General features: G+C 34.9%; 1 long non-coding RNA gene across 1 annotated transcript; it reads right to left on the bottom strand.

The window, feature by feature from the left end:
- Nucleotides 1–8985: 8985 nt before the first annotated feature.
- On the bottom strand, nucleotides 8986–12535 carry LOC104606257 (uncharacterized). The gene is made up of 4 exons (XR_736748.2): nucleotides 12315–12535; nucleotides 11072–11191; nucleotides 10493–10555; nucleotides 8986–9176 (listed from the first exon to the last, which is right to left on the bottom strand). It is a non-coding gene; the product is annotated as an uncharacterized LOC104606257 (long non-coding RNA).
- Between the last annotated feature and the right edge of the window lie 1337 nt (nucleotides 12536–13872).

Below are 13872 nucleotides of genomic sequence, written 5' to 3'. Positions count from 1 at the left end.
TTTCTAGTTATGCCTGAACCTTGGAGACTGGTAGGCAAAATTGGAAAGTACACATAACCCCTAGACTCGATTATGGTACTGCACTGTGTATCAGATTGAGTTGTCTTTGATATGCCAATCAGTGAGATCCTTTGGGGGTTAAAACTTGGGTATGTTGGGGCAGTTTGAGAATTCACTCGAGAGGGTGATTATAGTGACAAGATCAGCCCCTTTGTCGGACAAAGTGAATGATCGGGACTGTACTCTCTCTGATGGAAACCAAAACTGTTGGCAATCGATTTTAACTGTATTTGAGATTTGTTTTACAAAATATATTTATATGATAATATATATATATATATTATTTTTTAAGAAAAAAAAAATTTGCAAAAGGTTTTAATTCCAGAGACCCATCCGAGTAGAGAGTGCAACACTGCACCTTGCAGCCAGGGGAGAGGTCCTTCCCTGTTGGGCAGTATTTGATCATTAAGGGTTGAGAAGTTAAGTGTAAGAGACCATTTAGGGTTGTTTACGTGATGGCCTATATCCTACTTAAGTCCATTGTCCTTGGGCCTTCATAAGATGACTGAACTCAATGATCATTTAATGTAAATGTTAGTCCTACAAAGAGCCCATACTGATGGACTCAGGAGTTCACTGTGCTTGATAGTGAATTCAGCCAAGCCTTTTTCACAGAGACTGGATGGGCTTATGTAGGGTCATTGTTGGGGTCCTACGCCATACAAAGTGAACCAACGGGCCAACAACTACTTAGGGATGTGTGCCACTTGCTTAATGGGCCATACTGATGGACTCAGGAGTTCACTGTGCTTGATAGTGAATTCAGCCAAGCCTTTTTCACAGAGACTGGATGGGCTTATGTAGGGTCATTGTTGGGGTCCTATGCCATACAAAGTGAACCAACGGGCTAACAACTACTTAGGGATGTGTGCCACTTGCTTAATGGGCCTGAAGCCCATGATTAATTAGATTAATCAAGGGGTCACATGACAGTTTAAGCAGTCATGCGACTTAGGCAAATATGGGTTTGGATAAGGGTATGGAGCACCCATTAGGATAAGAGGATAAGTCTTATCCACTTAGAGAGCCCAAATCCAAATAAAGATTTGGATTAGGAATCTCCTAATTAGATTAGGAGTGGTGCTCCTTATGGTTTATAAATAGGGAGGAGGCGAACTGCTCCTGATATCACAGTACTCTCAGTTCTATCTCTCTGTTCTTGCCGCCCCAGAAACCCTAATTTGACCTCCATTTCTTGGACTGATTTTGATAAGTTCCCTCTCTGATTTTTGCAAGAAAAATACAGAGAAAATTCGTGCTCACCTCCCTTGATCGATCCAAGGTATTGGATTACAGTTTTGTTGAAAACTGTATTGCTGAACCAGCTTCAATTCAAGTTGTGCCATCTTCAATGGAAGCTGATTTTGGAACTCTCTTTGGGTGTGAACTACCAGTTTGGGAGCTACATTTGTAGAATTCGTTTCAGGTATACTTCTCCCTTTCTTTTGGTTTTAAATTTGATCCGATTTCGGTGCAAGAACGATCCTAGAAAAATGCAATTTTTCTAAAACTGGGAATATAATTCCCGGATTTTGAAATTTCGCCCAACCATTTAGCATGGTTCGGCCATCCATATGATGGATTTCCCCTCCTTCAGTTGGGACTTCTGTAGCTATCTTAATCCCTTTAATCATCCCATCTGCATTTGCACGAGAGGTTAACCTCATTAGGCCTTCCCCATTGAGGTTAACCTCAATAGAGGATCCCCTTGCCTTTTACCTCTAGAAGCCTCAAAAATTCCCTTAGCCACCCCATTGACCAAGACAAAGTAAGAAATTGAGCTAATACAAGCGCTAATTAAATCACACCACTCTTGTGCAAATCCTAATTGCCACATGGCCCCAAAGAAGATAATCCCACTCCACAATGTCATAAGCTTTAGTGATGTCCAATTTAGCTATCATTATGCCCCAAGACCTAGACCCCTTCTTCTTCTCATAGTGAATGACTTCTTGTGCTATAACTATATTGTTCTAAATTTGCCTTTGAGAAACAAAGGCACTCCGAAATGGGGAATGCACTTTTGGAGCACCAGTTTCATTCTGTTAGACAAGAGTTTGGATGTAATCTTGTATAGGACATTACATAGACTTATGGGTCCAAAGTCCTTTACCCTATGAGCATCTGAACAGTTTGGAATAAAGGGCAATGTGAGTATGATTAATCCTTCCCACAAACCTTTTATTCCTGAAGAATTCATCCACAAACTTAAATACGTTCTGGCCCATTTCTTCCCAAAACTCTTGGAAAACAACAACAAGAATGCCATTAAGTCCCAAAGCTTTAAGAGCCCCTAGGGATTTAATCGCCTGTTCCACTTCCTTAAAGGTAGGTTGTCTTAACAACCCAACATTTTCTTCCTCAATAATGATTGTATCGGAGATTGGAGGGAACTCCTCAGGTTTTGCTCTCTAAGAACTAAGAAGGTCCTCAAAATATTCAACAAAAACCCCAACTATTTCCTCATGATCACTAGTCCACTTCTCGTCCTACCCCTAAATCCAACCTATATTATTCCTCTGGCATCGACAAAGGGTCTCTCTATGAAAATAACTAGTACTTTGGTCTCCTTTTTGTAGCCATAACTATCTAGACTTTTAATGCAAAAAGATTCATATTGATTTAAAATTTTGGTTCTCAAATCTACTAATTCCCATAGTCTTGAATGATTCTCTCCCAAATGATCCTCTTGCTTAATTTGACTTATTCCTTATTTATCCTATCCACTTTAGAGTTTACATCACCAAAATCGGTTCCATCTTTGCATTTCCTTTTTATTAGGTCCAGCTTTGACACAATTCTAAAACTAGTGTATCCTTCAATCTCTAGTTTCCAATTGTCTTTAATTATATTGTGATAGCTTTCTTCCTTAAGCCAAGCTTAAAAGAAACATAAAGGCCTAGTGTTTGCACTCAATTTTTACTCAGTCCATCGCTTGAACCCCCAATTCATCCCAAACACTTGATCAGACCTTTATGGTCCCTTTGGAACACCAAAAAACCTGAAGAACCCAAATCCCCAAATGAGTCATTTTCTGATGCTCATAGATTGGAAACTCTACTAGGAGTTCTTGGATCATAGGTGGCGCTCACATGGGGTCCATTTGGCTTGGATTGTTCTTTTTGTATGTAGGTATGCTTTTCTGTTATTCCTTTGCTTTATGATAATAATTGTCGGTTTCATGATTCTCATTGGATATTTGCTTATTGTTTTGCTCTTGTTGCATGTTGTTCAGTCACCTATTGCACACACCATTTGCATTAGATATAGAATCCCATGATCTCCTATTAGGAGGAGGGATAGTAGGTGTGAGGCCATTTGTACTGCACTGACAACCCACAAACCAGCCACCAACCTGAGAAGCCCGTTTGTACGAAAGGTGGAGGTTTGAAGGCTTGCTACCTTGCTGGAACTTGTATCTCGAAACAAACCATGTTAACCCATGCATTTTCACTTAGAACCCAATTTTGAGTCTAGAAAGGAGTAGGAAAAAATACCCCAGTTTTAGGATAGAACACGTATGTTGAAGAAAAGGCAAATGAGAGGAAAAAGGGAGAGGCCTAATAATCACAACTAAAACAGCAAGAAAGAGAAAATTATAAAGCATAAAAATTATATATATATAATACAAATGATTAAAAAATATAATAAAAAATTAACAAAAATGTATGAAAAAAGAAGGGAAATGTAAAAAAATAAAAAACAAATAAAGTAAAAAAGTGAAAAGGAAAAGAAAAGAAACAAAGGAAGGAACCAAAAGAAAGAAAAAGAAGAAAAATTATGATAATAATAAAGAGAGAGAAAAAGAAGAAAAAAACTTAAAAAGCATGAATGAAACCATATAAAAAGTAAAAAAAACACGATACATAAATAAACAATATAAATGATGATAATGGAATAAGCTACTGAAAAATAATCAACCAAAGATATGATAAATGAAATTTATCAAAAAAAAAAAAGATATGATAAATGGAATAAAGACATCTTCAAAACAAAGAGAGAGAGAGAGAGGGAAAGATAACATGCATGACCTAAGTGTGGGGAACTAGACTGAGGTTTTGCAAAGTTCTGCAAGTTCTAGGCCTTTGAAGTTGAACAAGGTGGTTCCTATTGTTATATCATGTTTTGCATATGCCTAGTTGAGCTATGAGATGTTTTTCCGATGAAGGGTATTAAGGGATACAAGATTTGATTGTTCTCATAAGATTCCTGAAAATTTATGGAGTTTGGGTGAGTTAGAACCTTTGGATTCGAATGGTATCAATTTGCTTAATCAATACCATCTGTTAATTCCAACCTAAAAGAGAATTCCTGCCTAACGACACTAGCTTTTGTTGGGAGCACCTTCGGCCATTGGACTGAGAGGTTAGGTTGAACTAGCATTTCATGGAAATTATCCTTGTAGATTTCTTCTACCAGAGCTTGACAATTTGAAGAGCTTGGAACCTCTATACCTAGGAGATCGATAATCAATTTCACTTGGAGGGGGATCTGGCATTAGTTTACTCAGCCTTACTTGATTCAAATTGATTGCACGGAATCTATTAATAAAACAACTTTTTTGTTCGTTAGACTTGTTGTATTGCATCTTTGCAAACTTGGATAGGGAAGATGAGGCGAAGTCTAGATTAGTGGGAACTAAACCCACTAATTTTACTAGTTGTACAATGTCAAAACATTAGCTACAGATTAGGTAGCTCCAACACCAGAACAGTGGTATCAACAACTATCAACAACAATATTAGCATCATGGAAGTTCACATCACCTCCCGGTCGTGTATTCGGAACATCTCCCGATGATGGCATCATCAGTTATGATACTATTATTTGAAGATGTTCTCAATACACGATTGGGATGTGCTATGGGGTGTCCCCTTGTGGGGCGGAGATGTGAACTCGCATCATGGTTTATAGAAAATGAGTAGAGAGATTTATAGAATGAGATCCAAGACATGAATACAAGTCTACAATCTACTAGTCATGATTGCATAGTAGCTAGGGTTCGAGGTCGTTTGTCATTCGAATATCGTCAAGATGATGTAATTAAGGTTGTGTTTGGTTGCAATACAAGTAATTTTGCACTGATGCAAAACTATGACGGTGCAAATGATTTGAGTGTAAATTTTGACCTATCTTTGTTTCAAATGTTAGTTTGTTTTGTTTGATTGCAATGCAAATGAAGTAATTTAGGACATGAAGCAGAATAAAGTAAAACCCAAAACAAAATTAAATTAGAATTTGCATTTTCTTCATTTGCACTCTTATGCATTTGTACTAGTGCAAATAAAATTGCACAACAAAATGCTGCAAAGGAAAATGGTAGCATGATGGATGTATGCCCGGAATCAACCCAAAACTTGCTTTCACAATTAAGGTTTGCTAAACATGAGAAGCCACCTTCCAATTCTAGTCCAATTAGATGTGAGGATCAAGATGATATTGTAGGTGGAGGTTGTCATAGTGACAGAAGAAGCCGACTAGCAAGTTGTAATAGTGACATTCCTAGTGATATTGCTCTAGCAATTGTGTCAAGACATTCCATCCAGTTTCTGTAGACTAGCAAGTAGCTACTGACCTTGTAGAAGGTGATAATGTTGTTTATGGCAAAGATGCAGGTTGTACTGCTAAAGGGGACAGAATGGATGTTGAAGTTGAATCCAACCAAATTTGTGTCTGAATTTAGGGCTAGCTCTCTCGGCATAAAATTGAGAGTACATGTGCTTCTCTGGATATACCATGGTTTTAAAAAGCAACCTAAAAATGGAACTGTTATGGCCACTGGTTTCTGGGTCGAAGATTCGACTGTTTAGTTTGAACAGATTGCCCGTTCTGACAAAAAATTAAAAATAAAAGGTCAAAACCGTTAAACGGGTCAACGATTCAACTGCCCGAATCATTAACTGATTCAACAATTTTTTATCAGGGACCAGATTTAGAATAAAATAGAACCATTTACCTGAACGGTTCCTAGGCCGAACAGCTCAATTGTCTAGATCAACACTAGTTCGAAAACCATGGGATATACACATAATGTGTAGTTTAACAAATGAAAGAGCAAACATGCAGTATATATCTAACAAATTGTAAGTCACTACTAATTGGAAACCGCTAGAGGTGGCATCAGTTCAAGCTAATGGATACCAAATTATTACATGGTTTTCTGATGTAGATTATATATATATATATATTAGATTTACAATATGCCACGCTCTCTTCAGTTCAATCATGATCTGTTAGATTTACAATATTGGCTTTTAAACCCGATTTGACATCAAGCCCGGTACCATTGGCACCTGTTGTTGCTATAAATCCATCCTTGTGGTGTCTTCTGGACCATTAATTGTTCAAGTGGTAGCTGGTGCAGTAACAATGAATTCAAAGGTTAACTCTCCTACATCAGCTATTGTTACCTCACCAATTTCGGCTCCATGCAGCACTAAAGTTCTTGTCGCTTCTGCTAGCACAACTGCTACAGTTATGAACAATGCTTTGTTGCAATTGGTATGGATTGAGCTTCTACTCGTGATATGGAGAAAGCAAAGATAAGCTTTTAATGGTGTGCCCTTGGCTTATACGAGTAACTGCTCTAAGGCTTTGTTTGTAATCTGGTAAGTTATTTATTCGGGTAAATGTAATTATCTAGGTAAGTTTTTTCTGGAAAACATTTACTTAGGTAAGTGCATTTATCCATGTTTTTGTATTTCTTAGGTAAATAATGTAATTATTATTTTAGTCATAAAAATCCATTATTAAAATGGGCATTTTTGTCTCATTTAAGTATTGACAATTTTCCCCCTAGGTGGGAAAGTTATTTACCCCCTCGGTAAATGATACACAGGAAAATAAACTTTTCGTAGTCCCCATATAAATCTGAAAAAAAAAAAAGAACATGAGGTTTTTGGTCAATGGGAACCAAAATCCCATTGACCAACTTTCCCCCCTCTCAAAATCCAAAAAAGGAATGCCCCCCTAAAAGAAAAAAAAAAGAGAAAAAATAAAAACAAGAGAGAAGAGGTGGGGACAAATTAAAAAATTTTAAAGCACTTCCATGGGACTAATCTTTAATCACAAGAGATATGGTGCACTAGAAGTTCCCGGAGAGTGGTGCAAACCTTGATATTTCACTAAAGAAACTAACAAACATTGTTGAGGCCCTTGACTGACTGGCCCGTTTCAAAATATATCTAGGGTCGGCCAAGAGAATTAATATATTAAGAAAAACAAAAAAAAAAAACAAAAGAAAAAAATGAATAAAAAATAAAAAATGACAAAAAATGCAAAAAGAAGAAAAAAGGGGAAGAGGGTGAATAAAATTGATTAAAAATACAAAAGGGGTAAATTTTGAGAAGTGAATAAATAGGAGTGGGAAAGTAGAGGAATTTCTCTAAGAGGTAATAATGAAAAAGATTAATAATAATAATAATGATAATAATAATAATAATACAAAAGGGGTAAAGTCATAATAAAATATGACTTTAAGAAAGTTGGAATAAAAACCAAGAGTAAATATTATAAAAAATAAAAAAACAAAAAATAAATAGAAAAATCAATCAAAAAGAAAAAAAATAAAAAAAGCCAAAAACAAAGAGAAAAAGGAGAAAATAAAAAATAATAATAAAACTGAGAAAAAGGATATAAAAAATAAGATAATGCAAATGAGAAAATAAAAAAGAATATAAAATTTCTTTTGTATGCTTTGGTTATAATTGTGAACTTTGGAGTAGAGCAAACTTTTCTAGGTCCTTGAATAAAACTTGTGTGTTGCTAGTTGGTAATTCATCATGTTCTCTTTCCTTTGTAAATTAAAAAAAAAATGAAATGAAAAATGATTGAAAAGAATAATATGAGCTTTTTCATGTTTCAAACTTGTATTAGTTGAAATAAATTGCTTAGTATTAATGCTTTAATCTAAGTCAAGTGTCTTTTCACTCATTTTTAATTACTATGTCTTACAAATATTTTTTTTAAATCTTCTGTTTTTTAATGTTTTTTATGATAGAGGTCCACATTGTTTGTATCATAGTGCATTTTGCATTCCTTCAACATAGTTGGCCATAAAGTATTAGCAATATTTATAGCCACAGAGCAATATTATGTTGTCTTCCTGAATTACTTCTTCCTAGCACCCCTAGTTATGCCATTTTCATTCTACTGCAATTAGAGGCTAATAAATCAATACCCACTGCACTCAGTTCTTTAGCTACCACTTTTCCAGGCTAATAAATCAATACCCACTGCACATAGTTGGCCAATTCATAATGGCCTACCCTCTTCGCAGGTGGCTAGATCCATTCATGACTTCATGCATATATTTTATTTGCACGGATTTTCACGTCACCTGGTTCTGAACTAAGGGCAAACAAGTTTCACCATGATTTTCTCGGTGTTTTGTCAGTGCATGGTTTTCATGTAAATTTTGTTTTCTGCATATAGCTACGGACAAAACCGTAGCTAAAGATAAAAAAAAAAAAAAAAAAACGATAGCCATAAACATATAGCTACGGACCAGCTAAGGTAAAAAAACTATAGGTATAGTTGCAGTGGCAATAGGTTATAGCTACGAACACTCGAATCCGTACCTTAAACCCACCTATAGCTATGGCCCATGTCCGTAGCTGAAGGTTCAAACTTATAACCATGCATTTTTTTGCTACGAACAAAACCGAAGCTAAAGTTTACATATAGCTACAGTAAATTGACCGTAGCTAAAATTGTGAATCTATAGCTACGGTTGGATTTATGACCGTGGCTAAAAATGTGAATTTATAGCTACAACTTCAGTTTGTTGGTAGCTAGAAATTTGAATTTATAACTATGATTCCTCAAAACTGTAACTAAGTCTTAAATTTTTCTGGTATTAAATACAAATACCACTTATTTAATTCATACTATATTTTGGAACTTGAACACATTTCCAATAAAGCTTTTATTCTTAAAACAATAAATTACATCTCATGTGTATATCATATACATCCATATGTTCGAAATATATTACAAATTCAAGTTGCTTTTATACATTAAACTCAATCCAAAAAAGTAAATAAATTTGACATTTGAAATTTGATCAAAATTTTCTCCATCTGCACATGTAAAGTATCTCCTTGAGAATGTTAAACCTATAAAAAATAACTGAAAATAAGTTAGAAATATGGATATGAAGTTATGTATGAAAATTTAATTAATTGTGCTATGCTCAACCAAAAAACAAATACAATGGCAAACATAACTAGTAAATTGGTGGAGAAAAGATTATGTAAATTTATCAATAAGAGATTTAATAGAGAAGGTTGAGGAATGGTGTTTAACACTTCATCTCTTTTGTAGTGCTAAATTTCAAGACAAAAAGTTTCAAGAAAAACCTCTTGGACTAATCATTACAACACTATAGGCGTTTCTAATCATTGAGTTGTTAAAACCTCTTGTATTTTCTATTGCCAAGAGGTGAGGAAGCTCAATCAGGTTATTACCAACTTTATTAGTAACCTATTATTGGGACTTAATGAAGAATAAGTGTTCACAAAGTAAGAGCCTAGAGTTTTTCTCTACTTGTGGTAGTTATTCCCTTCTCCTATTCTCTAGCTTTCTCTAGTTTGAACCATTATTACATGGCATCAAAGAAACTACGGTGATTGGCTACTTGTTATTTTCTTCCAATTTCAACTATTATTTTGAATTTTACTTCTCTTCCTAGATCTAATTTTTCAACTCTTATAAACTAGTCCCAAGAAACCTGTTAGTTATAAGACATTGAATGGTCATTTTAACTGGCAAGATGATAGTGTCACTTGGTGGTTTGGTGGTCCTCCATTTGATGTTTCAAAGAAGAGGGCTATTGGTGAACAGTGTGGAACATTCACATGTGGATTTTATCCTTAGTCTAGTGGTGTGCTTCAGTTGTGTAATGTTTTCAAGCTCTCAAGTTAAGTGGAGTGAGGATTTTGTCCTTAAATCCTCTATTCTCCCTTCCATCAACAACCTACGGGATTTCAAGGATTAAAATTTTGTTAATGTGTTCCGTCCACGGAATTTACTACTTAAAAGGTTGAACATATATATTTTGTTCTCCTGTTTTTGGGGACCTTACTTTTTATTTGACCCATCATGCATCCTTATAACTTTGGACTTTAATATAATATGAAGCTATGCCATAGGGTTGTCAATCCTTGACCATGCAAACAGTGTTCAATCCTATATTCAATCTATGGGCCCTTGAATAAGTCAGGTTGTCCTGCATATTGATTTTAAACATAATCAGCCTACCTAAGAAGGGAAAGTACCATGCTCATTGGAAGAAATGAAGTATGTTTCCTTGAGTGGGTACTCTATATAATACACTCTTAGTGTTGCTGCAATATGACTTGTTGCCATGAAGTATGATGTAATAAAGCCCTAGGGCATAAAAATATGTAGAAAACAAAGAATGATTCATTACCCAATTAACCTTCGATATTTATGATTCTAAAACACATGTTGCTTCCTCAACCAATTCCAGTACCTACATAAATAACAAGGGAAAAAGGAAATGGTGAAACATGGAAATAGAATTATAGTTGAGTTTGAAGGAAAATTAAAAGATAACACCATAAATTTTGGGAAACTGAGCTTTGCCGTAATTCACAGACAAAAAAGGTTACACAGATTATGAATCCAACATTGGAAAGTAAATACCAATAAAGTAAGTTGTTCAAGTAGTGAAAGGGAATTGAGGATCCCAAGAAGGTCCTTTCAACTCCAATGTAGGTATATTGTTCATCTTTGTAATTAATTTTCAACTAATTATGAGCAGCCATGAGTTGTGGTTATAGACCAATTCTGTTTTATCCCCTATATAGAATTATGATTTTGCAAAAGCTAACCTTTTCCTAATGAATTTGAAAATAGTTAGAATTTTCTGAATTGGTTTCACTTGGGTTCAATGATAAACCAAATATATCTCTAGGAACTGAATTTTGTTGTAGGATAAGAAAAGTTTAACTCGTCCACCTAGATTAAGAAAGATAAGAATAAGAACCTCATTAAGTCAGGTTGGAGATGCACAAATCTCTTCCAATTACAATACAACTTTCCAACCACAACTTCAATTTGGTACCAATTTAGACTCCAAGAATGAAGCGGTCCACCAATTCTTTACCTGGAAAGCATAGTATAACTAGGTAAATTGTTGTATGAGATATACTTTAACATCATTAATACACATGTTCTATAACTTAAGCTTCACCCTCAACAGGAAGTTGTGCTACAAAATGTCTTTGTTTTACTTTAAGTTCACAAGATGGGTTGGATATTACCATTCTATACAAGTTTGAGGATTTTCTATAAATTATATAATTGCAAAACAGGAGAACAGATGAAAAATGTTTATCATTTGGACCAGCTAACTTCTAATCCAAAATTTCCAAGATAAAAAAAAATAAAAAAAATAGCAGCATTGTTTTCAATGTTCCAAAAGTTTGGATTCCCATGCCCCATTGTATGAGCTAAGACAAATTCTCATATGTGTAGCCTAAAGACTTAAAAATAGTGTTTGTCTTTGTCCTAAAGCAAGTGGATGATTAAATATGACTAATTACTTTACTTTTAAATATAATAAAATATTTAATGGGGTAGTTTTATATGTCATTAATTGGTGTTTTCCACCACCTCTACTCTACATCTAAACCTTAAGTATGGAAGTATGGAAGACTAAAAATAAATCACCACATGGAATTCCTTTAGGAAATAGTCACTTTATTACACAATTTCAAGTAGATGGGATTTGCTCAATATTTTGGGAACATTTTTTGTCCATCTCACAGGGCTTCCTTAATCAGTGCCAATATCTACTATAGTTAGCAAAAGTTGAACTCAAGTGGGATGAATATCTCCAAGCATTGGACATTAAAAGCAAATGGTAGAACTATACGCCTCTAGTATTAAAATGATGGAAAGAGATAGAAAGGGACTAACGGGAAGTTGAATGAGAAAAATGGAGGAAGAGAAACTTGATGTTGATGTTATGATCCATTGCCTTCCGAAGCTTAGAGCTGAATTCGACCTTGTTTTCATGAAACAAACACAAAGAATATTAAAACCTACTCTTGACTAAACTTTGTTGTTCGTTGAGGTACTTGAGGACAAAGAAGATTAAACTAATTTGTATTAGGGCTAATGGATGATCCAGAGCAGAGGGAAATGCTTAAAATCTACTCTTGATTAGAAAAGAAAAGGAAAAAATAGAAGCAAGGCTTTCATTGTTTGACCAAACCTCCAAATACCTGATAGAGAATAGGTTCACCATTGCAGGTTAGATGGTGCTCCACCATAGATTTAGCTTGGTGCTGGTTGGAATCCAAAGAGAATGGTGAAACCGGTTTGGTTGCTGCGAGCGAATGAGCAAGAAATAATGGAAGAATGAGACAGAGGAGGAGAGGAGGGAAATAAATCAATCAAAATTTCAACTGCGCGTTGTACCAAAAAAATTCAACTACGCACTTGAAGGCCGAACTATTTCTGTGTCGCGGGATAGTGTTTCAACCATTATATAAATCAATATTTTAAAAACTAACCTGGGGTCGGGTGGGCCTGATTCCGGGCCTACATCTATATATAAAATTTTCAATATTTCATATTAAATGGCATATAATATATACAATGTTTTTAATTTATTGTTGATTGAACCATCCAAATCTTCATCTGATCACAATTCTGGTCTAATTCTCATAAAACCTAATAATCAATCAAAAAGCATTTACTTGGTAAAAAAATAGCCAAATTCAGGCGGGTGAACCATTCGACTTATTAAATGTATATTAAACTTTTGGAGGACATAACTTTTTGTATTCGAGTTTGTGATTAAGGTAAACTTTTTTAATTATTTAGGTAATTTTTAGATATTTATGTGTTCCATTTTTGTTTTCAAATTGTAATTTTTAGAATTTTTTACAAATAAAAAAATGAATTTAAATATAAAATAACAAATTATTACTTATATACATATATTACAAGTAAAATATTATTATACATTATTTTATCAATAAGATTCATCTATACATAGATAGACATTGGCATGGCATGGTCTAACCCGTTCAACTCGGACAATTGAACCAATGACCCGCAACCCATAGGTAAGCATGGTTTGGCCTTCAGGTTAGCTTTTAAAACATTGAATATGCATATAAATTTATACTATATATTTTACAATATAATATATATATATTATAATAATTATATTTATAATAGATAATATAATGGTTTTCGAAGTGTCGTTGACTTAAATGGTCAAATTGTTTGGCATGGGAATCAGTTAGGGTATGGATTTTGTTTTGACCCCAAACCGGAATTTTGCCTAAAATCGTTGATTAGGTTAGTGGCCCATTGACCAAAGCAGATGTACTATTGACCCATTCAACCAAGACAATAGTTTTCAGCCATTTCTTATTTTAATTATTTTTAAATTTTGTTATTTTTGAATTGTCACAATCCAATATGTTCGGCCCGGACAATTGAACCACTTACCTGAAAACCGATGGCCAAAGAAGCTTTGGTCCTAGGTCAATTTTTAAAACCTTGGAGAAAATAGGATTAGGGGTAATGATCGAATTGGCTAAGGACCTGAAACTAGTGTCAAATGCTAAAAACTAAAATAAATAAAGAGTCAAGTAGGGGTGCAAGTCGGGCGGGTTGGGTCGGGTTTGTGGTCAACCCGGGCCTGACCCTAAAATTTGGGCTTAAGGCCCAAGCCCAAGGTCAAGCCCGATTTTCCCAACCCGAGCCCAACCTGCATTATAATATGATGCACTCGGGTTGGGCTCAAGCTTGAGCCGGGCTTGGGTT

The sequence above is a fragment of the Nelumbo nucifera genome, chromosome 2, assembly GCF_055504915.1.
Source record: "Nelumbo nucifera cultivar China Antique chromosome 2, China Antique-T2T, whole genome shotgun sequence".
NCBI classification, from domain to species: Eukaryota; Viridiplantae; Streptophyta; class Magnoliopsida; order Proteales; family Nelumbonaceae; genus Nelumbo; species Nelumbo nucifera.
This window is presented reverse-complemented; position numbering and strand designations above follow the sequence as displayed.